This window comes from Macaca mulatta, chromosome 2 (assembly GCF_049350105.2).
Source record: "Macaca mulatta isolate MMU2019108-1 chromosome 2, T2T-MMU8v2.0, whole genome shotgun sequence".
Taxonomy (NCBI): Eukaryota; Metazoa; Chordata; class Mammalia; order Primates; family Cercopithecidae; genus Macaca; species Macaca mulatta.
The window spans coordinates 135,032,383-135,044,913 of NC_133407.1; the positions used below are offsets into that span (position 1 = coordinate 135,032,383).

Here is a 12,531-nt window from a genome sequence, read left to right on the forward strand (position 1 = left end):
AATAGGTCCACTCAGAATTCAGGGCAAGCAGGTCGTGGCCTGAGAAGCAGAGGGGTGAGTCTGCTGAGAGCCAGTGGCAAAGCAGAGATACACAGCAAGAAACAGGGATGAGGCCAGGCACAGTGGCTCATGCCTGCAATCCTAGCACTTTGGGAGGCCGAGGCAGGTGGGTCACTTGAGGCCGCCAGGAGTTCAAGACCACCCTAAGCAACATGACAAAAACCCATCTCTAACAACAACAAAAAAACACACAAAATGTTAGCTTGGACATGGTGGCGTGCACCTGTGGTCCCAACTACTTAGGAGGCTGAGGTAGGATCTTTGAGCCTGGGAGGTCAAGGTTGCAGTGAGCTGCGGTCACACCACTGCACTCCAGACTGGGTGACAAAGGGAGACTCTGTCTCAAAAGAAAAGAAAGAAACAGGAATGAGAAATTAGAGGACTCTGTTCAAGCTCCTGTGATTCCCATTCCTGGTTCTGCGCCACTCTGAGATATGGCGGCATTCCAGAGTCCTAAAGATATCCCAGGATCCATCTAATACACACACCTCCCCGTCCCCTCCACCCTGGCTTGCCTGTTAGCTACCTACAACACCAAGGCTCCTAGCAAGAACACTAACTATTCAGACAGAATAATATGACAGAACTCTGAAAGTCTTGGAGATCAAGGGTGACCCTTGGGGGCAGTCCTGAGAGGCCATTTGCAAGCTAACAGTTGCCTTGAGATAGTCTGCAGGGAGGGAGAGCAAAATAAAGCACAGTCAAAACACAACGAGACACAAGAAGAGAGACACAGAGAGAAGGAGCCTCATGTCCTGAAGGATTCCAGTTTTCAGTTTGACCATGGATTCTATGATCCAACTCTAAATCACCCCAACAAATTCTCCTCTGTTCCTTACAACCAAAGAAACCCTACAAGGAGTACTTTTTAAATATTTTAGGCCAAGGAAGAAAAGTTTCTGGACTCTCAATTGATTTGTGTCCCAGGAATTGCAGAACAATGCAATTCGCTTACCCTACACATCCTCTAACCAAATACTCAGAGGATCTACGTCTTCACCTCCACACCCCAGTCACCCTAGTCAGCAACTGGCAGGATCATCTTTGCACAGACTCTGAATTGTAGTACTTAACACAGTCCAAACTACTAGGAATGGAGACTGTATTAAACTCGAAGGACTCTTAACCACATTATGAGTCACAAATAAAGAGCTTGCATTTATCACTTAAACACTTCTAAATCATGTCTTTTTTTTTTTTTTTTTTTTGGTAGTTGTTGCTCTGTCTTGGAAAAGCACAGATAACACAGCTTCCAGAATAAAATCCTTGCATATAAAGGACAGAAATGTATGGGTGTTTGAGAAATGAACTGGATCCTAGCAGAGGTGTTACAAAGGACTCCGTGGGAAAGGGCCCATAGTATCCACAGTCCCATTGAACACATTCTCAATGTGCCATGATGCAAATCCAACATGATGATCATTTGGTGTGGGTTCTCCCACCCACACAGAGTGCGGTGGGAGAAGACACCCTCTAGATAGTGTCCCATTTCCCCCAGTGGCAACATATGTGCAGAATAGTAGCAATGATGGCCATGCAGAGATGTAGGAGTGACTTACCTCCCCTGCTGACTCTGCCTCCTGCCCACCTGAGCCATGGAGGGAAGGTCTGCCAACTGTCCCAGGATGTCAGGTGGAGGTGGGAAAGGCGAGTAGAAGACTGAGGCCGAGTGAGTCAGCGATCCCTAAATAAAAGGTGCCACTGGGGTTTTAACTTCCTTGAAGGTCCTAACCAAGGGCTGGGTACTAAATGAAACAAAGAGGCTCTAAAAAAATGGTCACTGCAGAGGGTTGAAATGATGCACAGCCAATCTGCCTCCTGAAAGACAGATGATCAAGGCAGAGCTCAGCAGCCAGCAAGGCGGACTCGGTTCCAGCTGGATTTAGGGTCAAAAGGTGGCCGAGGCATTGCCTTCCCAGAAGGAGTGAGTCACGAGGAAAGTCTGAAAGCGAGGCAAGGTGGTGGATTTGTTTTTCCCCCAGCTCAATGTGGGTGTTGGCTCAGCAGTATGGAAAAGCATACTAGAAGGGAGTGAAGGAAGTGGGCATTCCAGAATGAATGGAAGATGCAGGATAATGAATGGCACCAGGCAGGCGCAGAGGCCAAGTCAGAGAAGCACGCAGTGACCTGCACAGCTAGAAGGGTCTGGGCTGCCTTGACTGACCCAGATGGGTCAGACAGGAAGACGGTGGTTTCTTGGCACAGGTTCTGGAACTCAATAGAGTAGAGGACCAGCCCTGGCAACCAGTATCTGGGTGACTCGTCTCAGCCTCTGGACTTCTCAACTGCCTCATCTTCGAAATAGGGACAAGAATAATACCTCCTCTAATGAAGCTGCTAACATGTATTTAAAGCTGTTTGTAGCAACAGCATAGAAGTTGGCAAAGTACTAGCCTATAGGCCAAATCTTTCTGACCACCTGCTTTTTACAGGCCATGAGCCGAGAGTGATTTTTACATTTTTATATGGTTGAAGAAGACAATGAAAATACTATTTAGTGACACATGAACATGATGTGAAACTGAAATTTCGGTATTAATAAATAAAGTTTTATTGGAACACAACCACACCCAGTCACTTACAGATTGTCTATGGCTGCTTTTGAACTACAATGGCAAAACTGAGAGAGCTGAGAGACTGTATGGCCTGCAAAGCCTAATGGATTTATTATCTGGCCCTTTACAGAAATTTGCTGACCCCTGCATTAGCCAAGAGAAAGCACAATCAGCGGTGCCTCACTATACAAGTAAAGAAATGCAGACAGACTGTGGAATCTTTTTATTGAGATACAATTCACATACCATAAAATTCACCCTTTTAAACAATAGAACTAAATGGATTTTAGTATATTCAAGGGTTGTGAAACCATCACCACGATGTAAGTTAGAATATTTTTACCACCCCAAAAGAGATCCTATACCCATTAGCAGTCTCTCCTCATTCCTCTCTCTCTCCAGCCCCCTGCAACTACAAATCTAGTTTGTGTCTTAATGGATGTGCCAGTTCTGGATTTTTCTTATAAATGGAATTGAATATGTGGTCTTTTGGTGTCTGGCTTCTTTCAGTTAGCACAATGTTTGCAAGGTTCATCCATGGTGCAGCAGCAGTACTTCATTCCTTTTTGTGGCTGAAAAACACTGCATTGCAAGCATTCATCACATTTTGTTGATTCACCAGTTGAGAGACATTTGAGGTGTCCCCCCACTCTTTGCTTATTATAAATCATTCTCCTATGAACATTTATGTACATGCTTTTCTGTAGATAGACAATTTCATTCCTCTTGAGTTCATATGCAGGAGTAGAAATCCTGGGTCCCAGTTTATCTGTTTTTTCTTTGTTGCTTGTGGTTTGGTTTCACATCTAAGAAACACTACCTATTCCATGGTCATGAAGAAGATTTATTCCTATAATTTTTCTAAGAGTTTTATATATTTAGGTCTTAATACTTTCAGGTCTTCAATGTGTATGTTGTAAAGCAGAGGTCCAACTTCATTCTTTTGCATGTGAATACACTGTTTTTCTCAGCATCATCTGTTGAAGACTATTCTTTCTCCATTGAATTGGCTTGGCACCCTTATTGACAATCACTTGACCATAAATATAAGTGTTTATTTCTTGACTCTCAATTCTATTCCATTGATCTGTATCTCCATACTTATTCTAGTACCATACTTTCTTGATTATTGTAGCTTTGTTTTAGGTTTTCAAATTGGGAGGTATGAGTCCTCCAACTCTGTTCTTTTTCTTTTTTTGAGACAAACTCTCGCTCTATCACCCAGGCTAGAGTGCAGTGGCGTGATCTCAGCTCACTGCAAGTTCCACCTCCTGGGTTCATGCCATTCTCCTGCCTCAGCCTCCTGAGTAGCTGGGACTACAGGTGCCCGCCACCACGCCTGGCTAATTTTGTTGTTTGTTTTTTTTTGTATGTTTAGTAGAAATGGGGTTTCACCGTGTTAGCCAGGATGGTCTTAATCTCCTGACCTCATGATCCGCCCTCCTTGGCCTCCCAAAGTGCTGGGATTACAGGTGTGAGCCACCACGCCCAACCATCTCTGTTCTTTTTCAAGTGTTTTGGCTATTCTGGCATCCTTGCATTTCCATATGACTTTTAGCATCAATCTATCCATTTCTGCCAAAAAAAAAAATACCTGGGGTTTTGGTAGGGACTGCAATTAAATCTCTAGATCAACGTGGAGAGTGCCACTTTGATAACAATATTAAGTCGTCCAGTCTATGAACATATGATATTTTTCCATTTACTTAGGTCTTTAACTTCTTTCAAGAATATTTTGTAGTTTTCAGCATATGAGTTTTATATTTCTTTTATTATATCTATTCCTAAGTATTTTTGATACTATTATAAATAGAATACCTTGAAATCTTTTATTAGCATAAATTTTAAACTGGAGTTGTAGAAAATCAGTCGGTAGATGTACAAGAAACAAGGACCAAAGCCTAACAGAAATCGAAGGTAAAACTAAAGCTGGATTTTAGGAAAATATACTATGTCAAGATTCATGTCAGGCTTTAAGTTTCATGAGGGCAGAAATAGTGTCTGTCTTGCTCATCCTGCACACCTAGCACATAGTAGGCATCTAAATAAACACCTGTTGAATGGACAAAGTTTAACAATAGCAGAAAACACTTAAAATCTGTATTTTCTAAGCTGGGCAATAAAGATGCCCTTAAATATTCATTTCTCCAAGCTCTAAGTTGGTCTTAATGGTGCGGATTGAAGATATTACTGACGATAATGAGGCAAAACATTCTCAAGTATGACACAAGTTCGGTGAGGACCCCTACCAGGCGACAAATCCCCTTTAGTCTTTCCCAGCTAGAAAGTTCAAGATAATGTCACTAGACAAGGAAGAGAATAAGGGTAAGCAAGAGAGGAAGCACCTGAGCTTTTTGCAAACAGCACTGGTCCTCTAGACAACGATGTAAACAACGTCTAATGACACCCAAAGGTAAAACAAGAAATGCTACAGAAGGTGCTAGAAAAGAAATAGGGAGGGGGGACAAGAAGGGTGAGAAGCACAAACCAATCTACAGGAGAAAAATGTTGAAACTCAAGGTTAAATATGGCATTTATCACTACTATACCTTTCCTTTGTTGTCAAGGGTAACAGATAATCAATTAAAATAATAAACTTGAGTTAAGGACAAGAATACTGTATGTGCTGCAGTGACACCATGCTAAGTGTCTCATGTACGTAATCTCATTAACTTCTTGTGACAACCCTAAGGCAAGTACTATTATCATCACCATTCTAGAGCAGGGAGAACAGAGACCTGGAGATGTCAGGGTGACTCACTTAAGGCATCGCTTCTCCAAACTGCCACAGTGGCATTTAAACCCAGGTCTCCTGACTCCAAATGTGTGCACTATGCTGAACATGGATGAAGAGAGACATAAGTGCAGATTGTGTACACTTACAAGTGTAGCAAATATCCAGCACCCTAATATGGTGGTGAGTATGTTTAGTTACTAACGTGAATCCAAACACCAATCAAAGATGAGAAGGAAACAAGGTTTTTAGGACCACAAGTTAAAGGGGTAGGAGAGCGTTAACAAAAAGGTTGCAAATATCTTGCCATTAAAACCCCACAAACCATGAAGCCTGAGACTCCGTTGTTTCCTGGAGCCACTGAGGCAATGCTGGCTTTGAGTTCTGAATCTGTCTCAACAGTGGTATGTAACTTCAGACAAGTCCTTTCTTTTAGCAAATTGCACTGCCCTAATTTATAAGGCCATTGCCAAGTCTAGGATTCTACCAATTCATGCTTTTTCCAAGCTTTCAATTATTAGGTAATCAACTTTCATTGCATGCCTATTTACACTTTTACCAAACTCACTAGTCAATTATAATTCTCAGTCCCTGTTAAAAGGGAAGAAGAATATTTGGGCATATGTAGACATATCCTAGATGAGAAAAGCATTTTTTATGAAAATAAAAAAAGAAGGGTATGGGAGTTGGGTGGAGAGATTTACTCTGATACAAAGTACATCTTGAGCTCTTTCTTTCCTGGCTGGTCCATATTTCCAAATCATTTCCTTGCTTTCACATAGTAAATTTTCTGCTAGATGTCTAGATATGCTGGAGATCAGGTTACAGTGTGAAGGACAAAAGATAAAAACAATCTGCATACTTCCATCTGGCTCTTCAGAACAAAGTCTAGAGACTTGAAATGTGAGGAGAGAAGCATGCTACTCTAGCTGCACAACAGATACAGCAAAATGTCACAGAAACAAATCTTTCAAGAGAATCCGAGATGCTGGAATGCGTATTTCACCAGAATTTACTCTGAGAGCATTAAAAAAAAAAAAAAAAAAAAAAGTTAAGGCTCAGATACTGAACACAATGTTGCCTCTGTTACAAGAAGATGAAAAGTTGAAAACAGACCAATGCATTAGAAAGTCCATACTGTACTGTGGCGATGCTATTCTTATTGCTGTCAAAAGAAACCTGGTTTTAAAACAAACAAACAAAAAAACACCTTTTAGATATTTACTCACACGGTCTTGCCTAGTGTTTAGGACTCAAAAGTCAACACTCGAGGTTCGACTCTGGTCAAACTACTCCTTTGCCACATGGCATCACGCCACGCAAGACAGATTTTCAATATGAAAGAAACCAGCAGTTTCCAATACAAACATGGGCTTTCCAATATATAAAATTTAAGAAAAGCCAGGGTCTGTACAGAAAACATTAAACTGGCTTATATATCAAAATCATGAGGTTTGGGCAGAAATGCAGCATTAAAATAATTTACAAAATGGCTCAACAATGAACATTTCCCTCTGTGAAAAAACAACACCCTTAATGTTTTTCATATGGCACATAAATTTTACAATACCTGCAGGAATATTTTCATTGGTTAAACCAACACCATAGGTCTTTTTAGCTCTTAAGCATATTACGATTCTTGCCTTTTTATGGCATTTTTGTTGTTGTTTGCACCCAATGTAATAAGCTTTTGAGAACAAGAAACAAACCACAATAAAAAGAAAAAAGAACTACCCCTTTGTAACTGCAACTTTCACAAGAGGGGTGGGGGAGCAGAGCGATTGAAATCTCGTTTTTATAGCTGCTATCTTGATGCAATTAGTGTAAAATAATTGTCTGCCCAGGCCAAAGTAGAGGCTAAGTCGAGGCACTTGAATGCATTCCCGAAAACGATTTCCCTGCCTCTTCCTTCAGCCTGCTGCAGCAGATGTTGGCTGTTAAGCCGCACAGACGACACAGTTCATGACTTTTCTAAGACGGCTGTGTGCCACATCTGCAGTTGATGAAATGGAGAGCAGAAGTGTGGCAGACACACAGAGGAGAGTGTGAGCGAGGCAGGCAGGCGCGGGCTGGGCCAAAGGAACTGTCTTGAAGGCTGGCCTAAAAATAGACACATACTCACACTCCTCCCTCCGCAGCCAGCTCATAAAACCCGGCCTGCCTGTCCTATTATGGAGTCGGCCTATGGCAGACACTTCCTGCATCCAGCTTGGGCTGCAGATAACACAAGAGCATGGAGGCAGGAGTGGAGGGGAGCGGGCGGTGCAGCATCCTCAAACTGCAGCTTCGCTCTCCGAGCCTCGGTATAACTGGGCTGTGGTCCAAGTTCAGCTGGGCCCCCAGAGAAAGGCAATGCTTGTGTTTAGCCCGCACAATACTGACATAACATTAACAGATTTACATATGCAAAACTGTGAAGCAACAGGCATTCCCCCTCAATTGACCCACAGCTTGTAGTGTCTGCCGAGTTATTCCCCGCTTCGGCTCTGTAACCAAGTGGGCGGCATGCGAATACCATCTGGGTACCACTTATTGAAAACTGGCAGTCGCTCTGTAATAGGCAAGCTGGCAATAAGAGGGAAGGGAATAAATTGCATCATTTAGTTAACATCCACTTGCTTTGCGGCTGTTAAAAACCCATGACTGAATAATAATTTGGTTATTTCTTTTGCCAGAAACTGCTGTCAGCCAAATTGTACTACGCATGCTGCAGAAGTCGACTTGCAAAATTTCCACTTGAAAAGGGATTGAGGAGGATTGGGGCAAAATGGGCACCAATCTCTCTGGCTGTCAGCAGTGGCGACTCCTGCTGCACGGTGGCTCTGTGTCCTCCAAGTGTCCTCATCACCCCAAATGTGGTTGACACCAAGCCCTGGTTAGCCACCCCGCCATGCGGAGCCCCAGCACCAAGCTGTGATGTGTGGTAACGCCCTTAAGCAGCTCAGATCCAAGGGTGTGTGTGACAAGTGACATCTATGTGACTCTCAGCTAGCCGTGGAGGCAGATGTGGCCAAGCAAAGCTTGGGCTGACATCCCCCAGTTTCTTCCTCAAAACAGAGTGGGTAAGCAGGCCCACAGAAAGCCTGAGAGCTGCAGGCCTATATCCCCCGACTTCTGTGCCTGGAGCAAGCAGACTGAATCATTTCTTTCTGGTTTACTCACCTGCTTTCAAATACAACTAACAAAGAAAGTGACAGAAACCTTAGACCACCACATAAAGGTAGAAGCAATCTTCATTGAGTAAAACCCATGTGTTTGAAGTGGTTCTCTTCTGAATATATTTGTAAAGATATGAAATTCTCTTATTTACTATATGCTGTGCATGTGTGTGTATACACATATATATACATATATGTGTGTATTTCTATTACTTTTCTTTTCTATGTCTTTTAGGAAAATCAGAGCCAAAATATATACAAGTGACCAATGCCGTAGCAGTTTTAAAAAGATATAAGTACTTAAAAGATTAAACAAATAAAAATATATAAATCCTTTTATATAGGTTAGAAATATTTTCTGATATAAATCCAGTTATAACTTCTATTTCTTTTAATAATTTATATCATCTTTAAACTGCTATAGCATTTAATTACATGTATTTCTACTTTGACTTTTTAAAAAGATATATCAAAAGAAAGGAAAGAAATGAGGGGAAAAAAAAGAAAATTTGGAACAAAAAAAGAGGAAAAAGCAGGAAAGACTAGAGAGACTCTGCTGATCGTGGAGGTACTACAAGCGAACAAAGTTTGATCAAATTCAAAGAAAAAAGGAAGATGAGAACATGTGCAGTGATACCAATGGCAGAAACATACGTTTCCAAAATCCAAACCCGAAGCATTTGGGAAGGAATGGCTAAACAATCTTTCAAAGCCCAAGACATTTAAAGACCACTCCATTTTATATGTGGGGTGGTCTTTCTGAAAAATAACAGGCCATGCATTAAAATAAGCAGAATACAATCACGAAGAGGTAAGAGAGACAATGGAGACAAGACCAAATCGTCATGTATTTTACAAATTACAACAGTTGTAAGTTACCATATGATTAAGTGAAACTTGGGTAATAGTTCTTTTCGAGGCAATGAGGGTAGTCAAGAAAGACAATAGGGTTTTTTTTTTTTCCCAGATTCAGCTTATGATTGTAATCTTACCTTGCTCTAAACAGCTTACAAGGCAAAGAAAAGACAAAGTCAATTCTGTATCTAGAGACATAAAAAAATGTTAAGACTGTAAAGCAATAGGCTGAATTTGCTTCTTGAAAGGATGAGAAAGAAAATGATATTTCCAAGTTACCATGCTTTTACTCAGTTCGTTAAAAGGAAGCAAAATAGCGATTTTACCCAGGACCATGGGTGGTAAAACATTTTTTTAATTAAAAATAACCATTTTATTTACACATGTACATGCGCGCATACGCTCCCTGAAAAAAATCAGCATGCTGTCATGGAAATACGACTGGTCTGAGGGACAGGGGGATTGGTTTTCACCAAAGCTCAGCCACTTTCTAGTTGAGTAAGTGACCTTGGGTAAGTCACAGTTTGGGCCTAATTTTCTTTTCTTTGGGAAATAGTGATATGTAACAAAGCAGGGTTAGAATTTCCCAAATCTAAGAGAAATAATGGCCTTCCTAATAGCTCTTTATTGCACATTTATCATTCCAAAATGTAAATCCATCCTATGAAAATAAATGAATCAGAGTTATACAAGATTTCAAAATTACTCTCATTTTACTTTGCAAATTACACTTAGGGTAAATATTAATGGGGGTTTGTTTGTTTTTAAAAATACACATGTTGAAGGACTGAACTGCCTTATGCAAATATTTATCTTCTAGAACATTATATGCTCCTCAATGTTTGTTTAAAATCTTAAAAGTTTTCAGTAACTCTAAGATTTCTATTTAATTGCAATTCCATAATAAATAGCTATAATATAAATTTAACCTATATATCTTGTTTGGGCAATAGGTAGGAACCAAGAGTTAAAAGTCTGAAGAACCTACAACCCAAATATGATGTAAGCCAGCTTAAGATTTTGGAAAACATTACATTCCTAGAAAACAGATTTTTCAGCTATTGCCATGTCCCTTTTGTTGCTGCATATTTAAAAGTAATCACACTCTCCTTAGTTTCCACTGTTTTATTCATCCTAAGCTCTTCTACCAGTGAACCATGGGCACAGGTTTCCAGAAATCACTTTAAATGTTGCATATATCCTGGCAAAAGTCCAAAATTCTAGCCAACATCAGCATTTTCCAGTTAACCTTAATCAACTCTATTGCCTTTCAAAAGTGGAGACAATGCACTTGACCCTTGTTCAGTGGAGTACGTGTGTGGCTTTTCCCCAGGAGGGGTCATGGATTTGCACTAATCCATACAACACCTTCCTCCACCTCCCCACACTCCAACATCCAACTGCAGACATTCACAAGCCAGCTGGCAAGGGTTAGTGGTCGGTGGCCAGGAAAGAGAGTGAAGGTAACTGGTCCACAAGAGGTAGGAATTCCCACTTTGGCCTCATTAGCAGCAGGGCTAAGGAGCCAAGGCTAAAGTTAACATTCACCAAACACACCTGGCTAATCTTGTAAAGAATAAAGATTTGCTCATTAACTGAGCTTAGAGAAAGGTGTGACCAACAAAACCGAAGAGCTATTTTCAAGTCCTTAATGGTCCAAATTGTGTGATCAAGTTACAAATTCCATGTGGTTCTTCACAAGTCTCCTTTAAGAAACTTTTTGATGATGGACAGCTGAGCCTCTGGCCATATCATTCATATACACACATAGATGCATAAACACATAACCACCACTTCTATGATGCAGGGTTTATTTATTTATTTATTTATTTATTTTTTGAGACGGAGTCTTGCTCTGTCGCCCAGGCTGGAGTGCGGTGGCCGGATCTCAGCTCACTGCAAGCTCCGCCTCCCGGGTTTACACCATTCTCCTGCCTCAGCCTCCCGAGTAGCTGGGACTACAGGCACCCACCACCGCGCCCGGCTAATTTTTTGTATTTTTTAGTAGAGACGGGGTTTCACCGTGTTAGCCAGGATGGTCTCGATCTTCTGACCTCGTGATCCGCCCGTCTCGGCCTCCCAAAGTGCTGGGATTACAGGCTTGAGCCACCGCGCCCGGCTATGATGCAGGGTTGAATAAAGCTTAATGGAAGTCAACCTTCTAGCCGGGGTGCCAGATACCCAACCACCGAGATGCTGTTCATCAGGTACCACAATGCAGCGAGGCGTACCTCCAATGCCTTGCTGAATGGCACTAGCACCAATGCCACTCCTTGCTCATTTCTAAGAGGCTTCTGGACAGTGATGTCAGGGAGCTGCCTAGCCTCTGCAGCCTGCTCTAAATGGACGATGATTCGCTGGTGGTGATTTCTCCTGCAAGGACTACCCAGAGCCACTAATGGAGGCAAGCGCTGGCTTGTTGCGTGAGCTTTCATCTGAAAATAAAACTGAAGGGTCAATTTTCATCATGAGTTTGAGAAAAGAAGGAAATTGCAAAGAAAGGAAGGGGAGAGAGACAGAGACACAGAGAGGAAGAGAGAAAGGAAGGAAAGCAATTGCTTGCTATGAAGACAAAACAAATTGTGAAATCTAGAAATAAATACTCAGGGCTGAATTCTAACAACTGTCACTGCTGTCAGTTTTAGGAAATAAAACTCTTATCAAATACAAAAAGGTTCAAGGGGGAATTCAATCTATCTGAGTTTTACATAAACTAAAAATTACAGGTTTCTGAAACAGTTGGGATTAGAAAACATTCTTCCTAGGCAGTTTAGGAAAGGTTACCCTTTCCTCCCCTTCATTTTAACACTGTGAGGGGTCTGCCTGCCTGCCAAAATCCAACCAGCGCAGCCCCAAACACCAGATCAAGGAACAAACAGTGCAGGACTAGACAGCAGGTTTGTAGAAACCCAGCAAAAACGCTCGCTCTTTGAGGAAAGGAGGACTCGGGAGGTAGACAACCACGTCAGGCCTTATCCAAAAAGAAGGTAAAGAGGGGGGACTCTAGGGCAAGGCCCAGATGGTCTCCACCGGCTGCTGTGCTCCTGTGTGCCCCGTCTGACCTCTTTTTAAATGGCTCTGAATACCACTAGGGAACCCATGTCACCCAGCAAGGACCACTCAGAGCCACACTGAAGGGGCAACGCATGTATTTTCTTCCTTCTGTGAC

At 41.8% G+C, this 12,531-nt stretch overlaps 1 non-coding gene across 1 annotated transcript; it reads right to left on the reverse strand.

Annotated features, from left to right (window-relative positions):
* Window positions 1–6,676: 6,676 nt before the first annotated feature.
* On the reverse strand, window positions 6,677–6,786 carry MIR1284 (microRNA mir-1284). Its single transcript, NR_128306.1, has one exon. It is a non-coding gene; the product is annotated as a microRNA mir-1284 (primary transcript).
* Between the last annotated feature and the right edge of the window lie 5,745 nt (window positions 6,787–12,531).